The following is a 15,679-nucleotide window of genomic DNA, read 5'->3' as shown; positions in this document are numbered from 1 at the left end:
GGGTTCTGGTAATAAGACTTGCCTGTGCTTGAGAATGTAGCTGTTGAAGGGTAACTGAGTTTGTTCATGGGTTTACTTGTAATTGATAAAGTAAGAGTTCATTAAACGACTCTGGAATGGATCTGTGGTGACTGGGTTTTCCTCCAGTGGCCATTGAAGACCACCTACCATACTTATCCATGAGCACCTTGCTCCTGGAGACCGAGTCCTTGGAATGAGGGAGCAGAGTGAGAGGTGACACAATATAATATTTGCAAGTGCGAAGCTTGGTGGTGGCAAAAGTTAACGGAGTCCAGAGCGTAGAAAACCTGGGGTCATGACACCCCCATACTACAGATGAGGAACTGAGATATTAAGTGACTTGCTCAAAATCACACATAGTCTTTGACAAAGCTAGGAATTGTTATAACATGATCCAATGGCTGGAAGTTGAAACTAGACAAATTAAGTCTGGAAATAAGATGTAAATTTGTAACATGAAGTAATAAACCACTGGAACAATTTTAAAATATAAAGTATTGCTCATGATGAAAGGAAACTTTAAAAAAAAACTTATACTTTTTAATGTAATGTCCCGTTTAAAGGTGAACTGAACACACAATGAAAAGTATTTTTGCTTGTGCCCTGTACTGCGCCTGTATTATGTTTGATCTTAAAAATATTTATTTTTGGCTTTGTAGTTTTCTGTAGAAATATTAGGGATAGCAAGCTTTGAATCTTCTGCTTTTGCTTCTAAACCATGTGAAAAGACTAAGTCCTTCTGCCAGCTACAATACTGTGCACAGATCCAGAGTTATGTCCTGATCCTGCAAAGACTTACTAACATACTGAAATTTAAGTTAAACATATGCATAAATCTTTGCAGGATTGCATTTGTGTCTAAATTGACCCTTCCTGAGGTTGGGTTTTACTTCCAACTCAAAGAAAGAAGAAGAAAGAAGCTCAATTTAAAGTTTTTCATAATTCCCCCCCTCCTGGCTATTATTTTTTACCTCCAGGATCTTCTCTGGCTCAAAGAAACATGACCACTCCTTGCAGTTCACCTTTATTTTAAAGTAAAACAAGGAGTTCTCGTGGCACTTTAGACTAACACATTTATATGGTCATAAGCTTTCGTAGGCTAACACCCACTTCATCAGATGCATGGAGTGAAAAATACAGTAAGCAGAATATATATTCTAGCACATGAAAAGCCTTACCAAAAGGGTGTGTGGGGGGGGGGTGGTGGTGTCCGTGCTAATGAGCCAATTCAGTTAAGGTGGAAGTGGAAATTATTTTAAAGGTAATTGTGGTCAGAAGTAGCATTATTCTCTTTAGCCACTAGAGGGAGGGGGATATTGGCTAAACTCAGAATTATAAAGAAATAAATATTGCATCAGACTTAATATTAAGAAGGTTCTTAAATAGTTTATATTTCAAGGTGATAGCAAACTTCATGTAAAACCTTTGTGTTAGGCCTACACAATAAAAAATAAGATCTATATTGTGCTTCAATGAATAGCTGATGATTCATTTTCAACATGAATTTGTCTGTGTGTGTGAGAGAGAGATAGAGAGAGAAAGAGAAAGCTCTGACATTTTTTATTAAATTAATTTTTAAGAAAATGTTTGAATAATTTCAGGATAATTTCATTTTTGAAGACATTTTCCAGTTTTCCATTAAAAAGCTAGAAACCAAAGCCCATTTTTACCGAAATCATTCTCAATCTCCCCTGGATTTTTTTTTTTAACCAAGAATATTTTTCAAAAAGTGAACATTTTTCACTTGTGGATTCAGTTTTTCCTTGGGGGGGAAAAACAACAAAAATAAGGGAAAATTTACACACAACTATTTTTTCTACATAAATAATTGGAATGTTTGGACCTGCACTGCTTTCCACTAATCCTTCTAGAATAGCTATGATTGCTTAGGACAAAAACAGAGGCCCATTTCTGGAGAAGAGGATGTGGGGCAAAGGGGAGGTAGCAATTGATCCAATAGTTGGTTGGTACTCACCGCACTCCCACCCACCCCAACACACACATTTTGTTTGTTTCAGCTGATTGTTTTGAGCCTTTTTAACATGTGTTCAAAACTTGCCACAGAATGTGTCTCTTAAACAGAAAGTTTTTGGAGTGGCAGAAAATATCTCCTTTGTCTGTTGTGTTTTATCTATCTGATCTGTCTGTTTGTTTCAGTTAATGTGTCATCTTTTATTATGTATTATTGGTATTACAGTAGCACATATGAGCTGTAGTTATGGACCAGGACCCCCTGGTGCTAGGCACTGTACAAACACTGCTGCCCTAGAGAACTGACAATCTAAGTAAGGTTTACAGTCTCAGTAACTGCCTTCAGTGCTCTTTCATGATGGAACATTCTCCATGTGCTGACATGATGTACAAAAGGGAAGAAAATTTTTAAAAACTACTCAAGTAGCATGTACATTTTTATAGAAAAAGTGTATGAAACATGTAAGGAGGATGTTTTATTGGATAGGGCCATTGGCTTGGGAGGCAGGAGACTAGGGTTCTATTCCCTGCTTTGTAGCCTTGGGCAAATCACTTCAATTCTCTGTGACCTTTTATTGGTCTTGTCTATTTACAAGTAAGTAAATATTTGAACTTTTGTATTTCCTACCTATTTTGGTCAGTCTGAACAAAAGAATTAATTTCATTACACTAAATAAATAAAAATAGCATTGGGGGGATTGGAGGAATTCCCCAGACTTTAATGAAAAATGAATTAAAGATTGTTCCTCTTCTTGTTCCCCATATTCTCCTGCAGGTATTGTACCACCACATCGCTTGGCTTTCACAGGTAGATGAATTTAACATTTACAGCAGTGCAATTCAGTGCTCTGATACAGGGCACCAGATTGATTGCAGACTGCAAGGAAAAGCTAGGGAAGATTAGCCCACAGCTGGGGTGGGTGTAAGCAGGGGTGAACTGGAGCCGGTTCGTGCGAACTGGTTGTTAAATTTTGAAGCCGGTTTAGAACCGGTTGTTAAAGGGGTGGGGAAGCTCAGGTGGGACGGACAGGATGTGGCCCGTGGGACCGTCCTTTCCGCCCCGCCTGAGCTCTCGGCTGGGGAGGCTCCCATGTGACTTTTTACTGACCGGGTGGCACTCCGAGCCTTCGGCGGCATACAGACCCGGAGGGACTGAAGGACATGCCACCGAAGTACCACCGAAGACCCGGTGCAAGTGAAGGAACCGGTTCTTGACCTTCTGGCTGCTCATCACTAGGCTTAAGTGCAAAACCTTCACCGCCAGGCCTCTCCTATTTTACCCATTGAGAAGCGGCCAGTTGCCAGCAGGGGGCGCTGCCGGGCAGCGCTCGCGCTGGGAGACGCGCTCGGAGAGTCCGGCGCTGGCAGGTAGCGGGCAGAGAGCGCGGGGCTGGGGCTGGGGCTGGCGCGGGGCGGCGCCTGCTAACGCCTCCCCTGGGCTGGACGGGCCGGGAGCTGCGCGTCCCCACACATGCAGGCGGGGCGCGAACAAATCATGCCGCCTGTGGCGCGGGCGCCGTCCAGGACGGGGAGGAAGCGCTGCGGGGGGACAGAGCCGCCGCAATGAGCTGGAGTTTCCGCCCCCGGGGAGTTCCCGAGCTGGGAGTCAGACTCTGTGGATACAATGCTGGGGCGCTGGGTTTAGCAGGAAATAGCGAATAAAGCCAGTAAGTGTCTCGCCTTGGGTTGTTCGTGGTGAGGGGAGAATGAGCCCTGTTCTGGATGGGGCCGAGAAGGAGAGAGCTGTCACTGGGGGGGGCGACCCTTCCCGCGCTGGGGCCCCGCTTCCACTGCTGGTGAATGGTTCCGACAGGAGACTTGGGCGACACCGGGACCGCCCCAGAGCCCCCCGCTGCCCGCCCCTCTCCCCCCTGCGCCCGCTGCCCGTGGCCGCCTTCGCGCGGGGCTGTTGAGTTAGGCGTTTGAAGGTGCTGCTGCTGCTTTGGGGGCACATTGCTGCCAAGAGATGCTGGCTCCAGGAAAGCTGGGAGGACCTGATTCAGGATGAGATGGAGGAGATGTCTGTCTCATTGTGAATGGTCGCTATCGGCAGAGCCTTAACAGATGGCAAGCGTAGGAGAAAGACCTTCAGAAATGCAGGCTGTTTTGGGGGAAACAGTTTTCTTTTGGGAAGCAGCCCAACCATGAAGTAATTTTAATGTTGGCCTGTTATACACGTTGTGATATATTTAGATTTAGTGGCCAAAAGGTTTCAGGTTTAAGAAGTGAGTTTACATAATATTTTCTAGATGACCGATCAAAGTTAATGCTAACAATAGTCATATACAAACATGACACCAAACTCGTACCTCATTGGGGGCTCCAGGCTGTGGTGTGTGGTTTTATTCTGGTTCTTGATATCTACTTTTAGGCAAACAATAATAAAACTTTGCATTTCTGTAGCATCTGAAGATCTTGAAGCACTTTGCAAACATAGGGGTCAGATTCTGCCTCCCTTTTTCATGCGAAGTATTTTTCTCCATGAATAGTCCCACTGATTTAACACATAAAACAACCCTGTAAAATAGGGAAGTATTATCATCCCTATTTTACAGAAGGGAAAACTGAGTATCTTGCTGGAGGTCTGTGCTTCGCATAGCTTCACACTTACTGCTATGCTTTTTGGGCAGAAAACTTCCTTTTTAAAATTGTGGCTCTTTAATTAGGAGTAAATATCTGTGTTGTGTTGCCTCCTTTCTTAACACCTCTACCTTAGGAAGGCCTTAATTTGGGCCAATATTTAGAAGTAGTTATTTTGCAAATCTTCCATGTGCAGCAAGGTGGATTTGATTTAAATCAAATTGATTTAAATTGTTAGTCAGGAAGACTTGATTTAATCATGGATTTCTACATAAAATTGCATTCTTGTTGGTTGTTATAACCTTAATACATATTCTTCGCAACTCAGAGATAGATATAGGTTTCATTTTTAGAAGATACTATACCTTTTAAAAATGATTTATTTTGAAAACTTTTCAGATTAGTTTTACAGCTATATCAGAATGATATATGAATATATGTTTTGTTATTTCATTTACCAAAGGCAACTGAAGCAGATAATTATGAAGTCATTGGATGGTGAACTATGGCCAATTCAACAGGTTATCATTAATATTTGGAGGATTTTCTTGCCATGCTGTATTAGGAGGGGAACATCATCAGACAGACATTTACATTGTTTTATTTAACTAAAACAACGTTATTTATTTTGGATTTTTTTCTTCAACTGCAAATATATAATTTTAAAAAACAAGCATATTAATTTTTGAATTTAAACATTCAAGTTTTTTAAAATCAGGTTTGTTTTTGTTAAAATTGTTTTTAACTAAAATAGTTAAATGAAATATTAAAAAAAATTAAATCGACTGTCCGCCAGCTCAACATGAGAAACTTAAAATATTGGCTTCTGCAGCTAACTCAGTCATCTTCACCTTCTTTTTCCTGTTTGTTCATAATCTGGAAAAGAAAAACAAGTTTTCCTGCTTTTTCAGGTTCCAAACGAGTTCTCAATTTGGAATGAATTAGTCCAAAGGAAGAAAATATTCTTTCTACACCTGCAGAAGAAGCTACTGTTATTAAAGTGAGATTATCACTTCAACAGTCTCTGAATCCATGTGCTTAAGTGATTTCCACAAGTTCACTGGTGTGATTTTTCTTTAAAACATCATCAGCAAACATATATTTCTTGAATGGTTCTTATTCCCAAATTGGGTCTCTTTTACGGCCTGCTGCCATTATTGGCTTTCCCTTCTAGTGAGAGAATGGTATAGTAGATCTCAAATCAATGAAGGCTACGCTCAGAAAGACCTTAAGCCTTCTGGAATATGCTGCTCGAACAGTTTCACTTTTGTTTCTACTGCCTGTCCTTCCCTTCTCACATTTATCTCCAGACTTCTTCTCCCAGTCCAGATCTATTCCGCCCCCAATAATCTTCTATTCGTTGAACTTTTTGAAACTTTGCACTTGTAGAGAGAGGTAAGGGATTGACCCTGTGTATACAAATTTGCAGAGGGACAGTAGGGTTGAGGTCTGTTATTTCTCACCTCTGTATATTTATTTAAAAACACTTTTGCTGTTAACAAGCATGTTATCTCTGGAGACACAAATGCACAGTTTCAGAACTGCAAACCTAAGCATCTCTGATGGTATCTTCTAGACTGAGCACTGAGTCCCATTAGGTAGATAGAAAGATTAACCTAAATAATCTATACAGAAGACCCTGGAATCCCATAAGATTGGGTCCCTAATCCATGAAGTATTGGAACTCATTTGCAAAACTTTTCTTAAACATTACTTGAATATATTGTCTCATACTTTAGAATTTATAATCCCTATTCCATGATGAGATATCTTTGAGCTATAATGTATCTTAATTAAAACTATCTTTAGATAGGTTTTTTTCCCCTCAAAAAGCATTTTATTAAAAAAATCCGATTTAAATAAAAAATCCGATTTTTAATTTTTTTTTTTAAAAAATCGTTGACTTCTATCCACTCTGATGTGCAAAAATCTCATTGTTATCAGAGGGTCCCTAAACTTTAACGGTGAAAGAATATTATCCTGATTGTGATGGGAAAATAAAGGCAATAGTCTTTTTTATCTCAAATCTGTTTGACAAAAACTAAGTTAATCCTGCAGAATCTTTGTAAAATTTGAAATGCCATGCAGCAAATAATAAAATAGCACCAAGACTTTTGTTTGAATTGACAAACTTAGAGATTGTCTGGTAAGATTTACCCCCTTAAGTTGCCCTTCATTTGCTTTTGTTCCCATACATAATCTAAAACTCGTCAGACTTTAAAAACATTATAATTTGTAAAAATATAATAACAAAACATTGTTTCTCTGCTGAAATATAAACACATCAGTTCGTAGCTCAAATTGAATTTTTCTGGTTCCCTAATAAACACTTCCAAAAGGAGTTTTCATTGTAAATGCTGACATGCTACAGCCATACCAGACTGTGCTACTATCACATATAGAAGTCTTCTAAAGATTGTCGAAATCGTATAGTTCTAAAAATACTCTAAATCCAGGTTATAATTTGAAAATTATCTATAGCATGTGCTTTAACTTTGTAATTTAACTCCATGTGAATATGGTACATTTTAAAAATAGTTATACACATTCAAACTCGCATACTTAATATTAGGCACCTACCTTTAGGTAGCTAATCTTAAACACCCCAGTGTCTAATGTTCAGAAGAGCTGAGTATTCCTCAAGATTATTGGAAGTGGCAGACTGGATCGCCCATTTAGGGGTTCATTTAGTTCCCCATCCTGCTAGTTTCAGATGCTTCAGAGGAAGATTTAACACCCCCACCTCCCACCTGCAGTAGGAAGTTATGGCGTAACTTGCCCCCAGGGGAAGTTTCTTTCCAAACCCGTTAGAGGTTTATCTTAAGTCCTGAAGAAAAAGTTTATAATCCTTCAAAACACTTTTTTTAAAAAAATTCTCTATTATTGTAACTGAATATTCTTGTTATCCAGCTAAATGTCTGATATTTTGAGTCCTGGTGTTTCGGTATATCAACATTTTTACAGGTTTCAGAGTAACAGCCGTGTTAGTCTGTATTCGCAAAAAGAAAAGGAGTACTTGTGGCACCTTAGAGACTAACCAATTTATTAGAGCATAAGCTTTCGTGAGCTACAGCTCACTTCATCAGATGCATATCGTGGAAACTGCAGCAGACTTTATATATACAGAGAGAATATGAACCAATACCTCCTCCCACCCCACTGTCCTGCTGGTAATAGCTTATCTAAAGTGATCATCAGGTGGGCCATTTCCAGCACAAATCCAGGTTTTCTCACCCTCCACCCCCACACACAAATTCACTCTCCTGCTGGTGATAGCCCATCCAAAGTGACAACTCTTTACACAATGTGCATGACAATCAAGTTGGGCTATTTCCTGCACAAATCCAGGTTTTCTCACATCCCCCCCCACCCCCATACACACACAAACTCACTCTCCTGCTGGTAATAGCTCATCCAAACTGACCACTCTTCAAGTTTAAATCCAAGTTAAACCAGAACATCGGGGGGGGGGGGGGTAGCAAAAAACAAGAGGAAACAGGCTACCCTGCATAATGACTTAGCCACTCCCAGTCTCTATTTAAGCCTAAATTAATAGTATCCAATTTGCAAATGAATTCCAATTCAGCAGTTTCTTGCTGGAGTCTGGATTTGAAGTTTTTTTGTTTTAAGATAGCGACCTTCATGTCTGTGATTGCGTGACCAGAGAGATTGAAGTGTTCTCCGACTGGTTTATGAATGTTATAATTCTTGACATCTGATTTGTGTCCATTTATTCTTGTACGTAGAGACTGTCCAGTTTGACCAATGTACATGGCAGAGGGGCATTGCTGGCACATGATGGCATATATCACATTGGTGGATGTGCAGGTGAACGAGCCTCTGATAGTGTGGCTGATGTGATTAGGCCCTGTGATGGTGTCCCCTGAATAGATATGTGGGCACAATTGGCAACGGGCTTTGTTGCAAAGATAAGTTCCTGGGTTAGTGGTTCTGTTGTGTGGTATGTGGTTGTTCGTGAGTATTTGCTTCAGGTTGCGGGGCTGTCTGTAGGCAAGGACTGGCCTGTCTCCCAAGATTTGTGAGAGTGTTGGGTCATCCTTTCGGATAGGTTGTAGATCCTTAATAATGCGTTGGAGGGGTTTTAGTTGGGGGCTGAAGGTGACGGCTAGTGGCGTTCTGTTATTTTCTTTGTTAGGCCTGTCCTGTAGTAGGTAACTTCTGGGAACTCTTCTGGCTCTATCAATCTGTTTCTTTACTTCTGCAGGTGGGTATTGTAGTTGTAAGAAAGCTTGACAGAGATCTTGTAGGTGTTTGTCTCTGTCTGAGGGGTTGGAGCAAATGCGGTTGTATCGCAGAGCTTGGCTGTAGACGATGGATCGTGTGGTGTGGTCAGGGTGAAAGCTGGAGGCATGCAGGTAGGAATAGCGGTCAGTAGGTTTCCGGTATAGGGTGGTGTTTATGTGACCATTGTTTATTAGCACTGTAGTGTCCAGGAAGTGGATCTCTTGTGTGGACTGGACCAGGCTGAGGTTGATGGTGGGATGGAAATTGTTGAAATCATGGTGGAATTCCTCAAGGGCTTCTTTTCCATGGGTCCAGATGATGAAGATGTCATCAATATAGCGCAAGTAGAGTAGGGGCTTTAGGGGACGAGAGCTGAGGAAGCGTTGTTCTAAATCAGCCATAAAAATGTTGGCATACTGTGGGGCCATGCGGGTACCCATAGCAGTGCCGCTGATCTGAAGGTATACATTGTCCCCAAATGTGAAGTAGTTATGGGTAAGGACAAAGTCACAAAGTTCAGCCACCAGGTTAGCCGTGACATTATCAGGGATAGTGTTCTTGACGGCTTGTAGTCCATCTTTGTGTGGAATGTTGGTGTAGAGGGCTTCTACATCCATAGTGGCCAGGATGGTGTTATCAGGAAGATCACCGATGGATTGAAGTTTCCTCAGGAAGTCAGTGGTGTCTCGAAGGTAGCTGGGAGTGCTGGTAGCGTAGGGCCTGAGGAGGGAGTCTACATAGCCAGACAATCCTGCTGTCAGGGTGCCAATGCCTGAGATGAGGGGGCGCCCAGGATTTCCAGGTTTATGGATCTTGGGTAGTAGATAGAATATCCTAGGTCGGGGTTCCAGGGGTGTGTCTGTGCGGATTTGATCTTGTGCTTTTTCAGGAAGTTTCTTGAGCAAATGCTGTAGTTGCTTTTGGTAACTCTCAGTGGGATCAGAGGGTAATGGCTTGTAGAAACTCGTGTTGGAGAGCTGCCGAGCAGCCTCTTGTTCATATTCCGACCTATTCATGATGACAACAGCACCTCCTTTGTCAGCCTTTTTGATTATGATGTCAGAGTTGTTTCTGAGGCTGTGGATGGCATTGCGTTCCGCATGGCTGAGGTTATGGGGCAAGTGATGCTTCTTTTCCACAATTTCAGCCCGTGCACGTCGGCGGAAGCACTCTATGTAGAAGTCCAGTCTGCTGTTTCGACCTTCAGGAGGAGTCCACCTAGAATCCCTCTTTCTGTAGTGTTGGTAGGGAGACCTCTGTGGATTAGTATGCTGTTCAGAGGTATTTTGGAAATATTCCTTGAGTCGGAGACGTCGAAAATAGGATTCTAGGTCACCACAGAACTGTATCATGTTCGTGGGGGTGGAGGGGCAGAAGGAGAGGCCCCGAGATAGAACAGCTGCTTCTGCTGGGCTGAGAGTATAGTTGGATAGGTTAACAATATTGCTAGGTGGGTTGAGGGAACCATTGCTGTGGCCCCTTGTAGCATGTAGTAGTTTAGAAAGTTTAGTGTCCTTTTTCTTTTGTAGAGAAGCAAAGTGTGCGTTGTAAATGGCTTGTCTAGTTTTAGTAAAATCCAGCCATGAGGAAGTTTGTGTGGAAGGCTGGTTTTTTATGAGAGTATCCATTTTTGAGAGCTCATTCTTTATCTTTCCCTGTTTGCTGTAGAGGATGTTGATCAGGTGATTCCGCAGTTTCTTTGAGAGCTTGTGGCACAAGCTGTCAGCATAGTCTGTGTGGTATGTAGATTGTGATGGATTTTTTACCTTCAGTCCTTTTGGTACGATGTCCATCTGTTTGCATTTGGAAAGGAAGATGATGTCTGTCTGTATCTGTACAAGTTTTTTCATGCAGTTGATAGATTTCCACTCCATACGGCTAAATGCAGTGCCTTGCATAATGACAGGTTTCAGAGTAACAGCCGTGTTAGTCTGTATTCGCAAAAAGAAAAGGAGTACTTGTGGCACCTTAGAGACTAACCAATTTATTAGAGCATAAGCTTTCGTGAGCTACAGCTCACTTCATCGGATGCATACTGTGGAAACTGCAGATATTTATATATACAGAGAGACTTTATATATACAGAGAGAATATGAACCAATACCTCCTCCCACCCCACTGTCCTGCTGGTAATAGCTTATCTAAAGTGATCATCAGGTGGGCCATTTCCAGCACAAATCCAGGTTTTCTCACCCTCCACCCCCACACACAAATTCACTCTCCTGCTGGTGATAGCCCATCCAAAGTGACAACTCTTTACACAATGTGCATGACAATCAAGTTGGGCTATTTCCTGCACAAATCCAGGTTTTCTCACATCCCCCCCACCCCCATACACACACAAACTCACTCTCCTGCTGGTGATAGCCCATCCAAAGTGACAACTCTTTACACAATGTGCATGACAATCAAGTTGGGCTATCACCAGCAGGAGAGTGAATTTGTGTGGGGGGGTGGAGGGTGAGAAAACCTGGATTTGTGCTGGAGATGGCCCACCTGATGATCACTTTAGATAAGCTATTACCAGCAGGACAGTGGGGTGGGAGGAGGTATTGGTTCATATTCTCTCTGTATATATAAAGTCTGCTGCAGTTTCCACGATATGCATCTGATGAAGTGAGCTGTAGCTCACGAAAGCTTATGCTCTAATAAATTGGTTAGTCTCTAAGGTGCCACAAGTACTCCTTTTCTTTTTGCAACATTTTTACAGTCTGTTAACATGCAGCCTGGGGATGTAATCGTACAAGCATTCCATGTGTCAAACCCTATTTACTTCAGGGCTTGCAGAATCAAGTCCTGAAGTGGTTCACTGTAACCTGCAAAATAAAACACAACTAGAAAAGGAGTACTTGTGGCACCTTAGAGACTAACCAATTTATTTGAGCATGAGCTTTGGTGAGCTACAGATTTTCTACTGGTATGGTAGATCTCAAATCACTCAGAAAGACCTCAAGACTTCTGGAATACGCTGCTCAAACAGTTTCACTTTTGTTTCTACTGCCTGTCCCTCCCTTCTCACATTTATCTCCAGACTTCTTCTCCTTGTCCAAATGTATTCTTCCCCCAACAATCTTCTATTCATTGAACTTTTTGAAACTTCGCACATCTAGAAAGAGATAAGGGATTTACTCTAGGGACAATAGGGTTGAGGACTGTTATTTCTCACCTCTATATATTATTGATTTAAAAACATTTTTGCTGTTAACAAACATGTTATATTCTTTCTGGAGAGACAAATGCAGTTTGAGAACTGCATACCTAAGCATCTCTGATGGCATCTTCTAGACTGAGCCCCATTGGGTAGTTAGAAAGATTAACCTGAATCTATACAGAAGCCCCTGGAACCCCACAAGATTGGGTCCCTAATCCATGAAGTATTGGAACTCATTTACAAAACTTTTCTTAAATATTACATGAATATATTGTCTATACTTTAGAATTCAAACCTTGCAGAAGAGGAGGCAATTCTGTAGTGAGAACTTGGAGGTCAGGTACCTGTATCCTTTAGGATCTGCAGATTTGGGTTGCAAATGGGTCATCAGGGAGCAGATGGAGGATATCAGGCTGCTGTTGATTGTCCCATTGACAAAGTTGGATGCCTTGAGCTCAGTGGCAGAGTGCTAATTGCCAGTTTTAAGATATTCATCTTTGCAGGATAGGATATCAGTCTTTCCATTTCTTGTCCCTGGATCATAGGTTACAACAAAGTAAAAGCGAATGAAGAAGAGAGAGGAGTGGATCTGCTGTTGGTTAAGATATCTAGAAGTTCACCAGTACTACAGGTTCTTGTGGTCCATCAAGCCTTAGACAGGGAACTAAGCTCCTTATAGTAAGTGCTGCTACTCTGCAAAAGCCACCTTAGCTCAAAAGCTCCTTGTCCCAAATATTGTAATTTGTTTCTGCCAAGCTTCACTTCTGAGAATAAAAGGCACAGGGGTGGAATTGGTTGCGGGGCTCTGCATGTTGAGATAGTACTGTACTTATGATGTAGTTCAAAGCATTGTCCATGACTATAAATCAGGGATAGTCAATTATTTTTTGTCAAGGTCCACATTTCTTGGTCAAGGTATAGTCAAGGTCCAGGCCCCAGAGAAACATTTTTCACATCAAGAGTGCCCCTGTTCAACAAACACATACAATGCTGTGCATTAGTAATATACCTATTACTTACAGTTTTAGTACATTAAATGAAAAATAAAATCAAACCACTGTATAACCCAGAAATAACCTCCAAGAAAGGAGACTGAGACTTTAAAAAAGTACATAGATAAAATGTCAAATAGATGCAAATATTAGCATTAAAACACTTTCTGACTACTGTTTTAAGTTTTGAAAGTGTTATGAGTTTACAAGAGTATTAACTTAGATTGTTATTAGAAAGATGTGATTCAACCTAAGATGGAGAGTTCATGTGTATTAAGTGTGATTCAACCTAAGATGGAGAGTTCATGTGTATTAAGTGTTATTTTCTTTCAAACTAATATTAAATAAGCCACAAAAGGCTTGAAAGTTTTGAATGTTTATCCATATACATATGCCTACAATAAATTTGACAAACACACACATATTAAGTAAAAGAATCATGAATAATTACTATGAGATACCTGTTAAACTACAGTGTCACTACTGAAAATGTAATTTTATGTGGCAATACAAATTTAAAATAAAATACGCATGAATAGTGTATAATTATAATACTTGCCATCAGTGGGAAAAGTGACAGGTCCTCTTCTGGACAAGGGCCTTTAAGGTTGTAGTGAGTTCTGGCAAGGCAAGACGGAGGCAATTGCACAGATTATTATCAGTCAGAACAGAGTGATTATATGATTTAATATTGTTTGTTGTTGAGAATGCTGACTCACAGGTATGTTGAGCCAAACAGTCAAAATGTTAAATGCCATCTTCGTCAAATGTGGATACTTGGAGTTCAGCAGAAGGGTTGTCCAGAAAATTTCAGATGTAGTTTCAGTGTGCCGCACCTTAAGCACTTCATCCGCTTGTAAATCAGTAAGCTCCATTTGTAGTTTTGCTTTTTCAACATCTGCAAAGGATGCTTTTGCTTGATCACACCAAGTGCCATTTGCTTGTACCATGAATGGGTTCCTTACAAACAGGGAGATGTTAACACTTAAATTCTTGGAACCTCTGCTGGGAGCTTTGAAGAAGCCTGTCCAGAGATGGTGCCATCTGATTTACATCTGCAATGTCCTGGCAATTTAGCAGCATTGGGAAATGAAGCATCTCCCCAGTTTTCAGATCTCTTTTGAAGAGAGACAGTTTGTTTTGAAATGAAGCGACAGTGCTGTGGAGATCCATTACATTGTGATTTTGCCCCTATAGCTTTAAGTTGGAACAATTTAAGTGGCCTTGTCAAATCAACAAGGAAGGCCAGGATGATCATGCTTGCGGCATCCCTCAAAAATGAGTGTAGCTCTTCTGCCATTTTCTCTGGGATATTGCATAGATCTTCTTCCACATGAATTTGAATTTCCCACAGCCTTCTTAGTACTTCCCCTCTGCTCAGAGAGCAGATGTCATGAACCAACAGGTCATTGTAATCGGCAGATATTTCTGAAAGAAAGCTTTTGAACTGCCTGTGTTGTAGTGCTGACTTAGACTGAAGAAAGCTGACAAGTTTAATCACCATTGACATTACATTAGCATACTCCTATCTAAGCTTTGCACAAAGTGTAGTTTGATGGATTACACAGTGTTAGGAAATCAAATTGGAGTTCGGATCTGTCAAGGTTCCTTCCCCACTCTGAACTCTAGGGTACAGATATGGGGACCTGCATGAAAACCCCCTAAGCTTATTTTCACCAGTTTAGGTTAAAACTTCCCCAAGGTACAAACTATTTTACCTTTTGTCCCTGGACTTTATTGCTGCCACCACCAAGCATCTAACAGATATAACGGGGAAAGAGCCGACTTGGAAACGTCTTTCCCCCCAGAAGCCCCCCAAGCCCTATACCCCCTTTCCTGGGGAAGGCTTGATAAAAATCCTCACCAATTTGCATAGGTGAACACAGACCCAAACCCTTGGATCTCAAGAACAATGAAAAAGCAATCAGGTTCTTAAAAGAAGAATTTTAATTGAAGAAAAAGTAAATGAATCGACTCTGTAAAATCAGGATGGTAAATTCCTTACAGGGTAATCAGATTCAAAACATAGAGAATCCCTCTAGGCAAAACCTTAAGTTACAAAAAGACGCAAAAACAGGAATATACATTCCATTCAGCACAACTTATTTTATCAGCCATTTAAACAAAACAGAATCTAACTCATATCTAACTAGATTGCTTACTGACTTTTTACAGGAGTTCTGACCTGCATTCCTGCTCTGGTCCTGGCAAAAACAACACACAGACAAAGAGAACCCTTTGTTTCCCCCCTCTCCCACTTTGAAAGTATCTTGTCTCCTCATTGGTCATTTTGGTCAGGTGCCAGCGAGGTTGTCTTAGCTTCTTAACCCTTTACAGGTGAAAGGGTTTTTCCTCTGGCCAGGAGGGATTTAAAGGTGTTTACCCTTCCCTTTATATTTATGACACGCCCCCCAAATCACAAATAGGGTGAAACACTGGCTGTGATTTCTTCCTGGAGCTCTGGGAGAAAACAGAGTTAATAAGACACATGCACCTCTAAATATACTACCATATATATAAAGACTAACAATATTTTCCACATCTCAAGGACGATTTTAACCAGTTGATTCTGGGAAACTTTCATGGGAGAGTGCATCAGCCACTTTGTTAGAAGCTCCTGATTACCAGCAAACACCTAATTGATTTGCCTGATTAAGGCATGAGTAAAAACTGAATAGGATTTGACCTAATAATAATAAATATTAATTATAAAGCAGAA

At 41.0% G+C, this 15,679-nt stretch overlaps 1 long non-coding RNA gene across 1 annotated transcript in view; it reads left to right on the top strand.

Moving 5' to 3' along the window:
- The first annotated feature begins 3,461 nt into the window (after positions 1 to 3,461).
- Positions 3,462 to 15,679, top strand: part of LOC311515405 — a 76,933-nt gene continuing 64,715 nt past the window's right edge. The window contains exon 1 of the long non-coding RNA XR_014710128.1: positions 3,462 to 3,659. This is a non-coding gene — a long non-coding RNA (uncharacterized lncRNA). The remainder of the gene's footprint in view (positions 3,660 to 15,679) is intronic.

The sequence above is a fragment of the Lepidochelys olivacea genome (genome assembly GCF_965140295.1).
Source record: "Lepidochelys olivacea isolate rLepOli2 genome assembly, chromosome: 2".
Lineage (NCBI taxonomy): Eukaryota > Metazoa > Chordata > Testudines > Cheloniidae > Lepidochelys > Lepidochelys olivacea.
The sequence above is the reverse complement of the archived record's forward strand: the minus strand, read 5'-3'. Positions and strand labels throughout refer to the sequence as shown.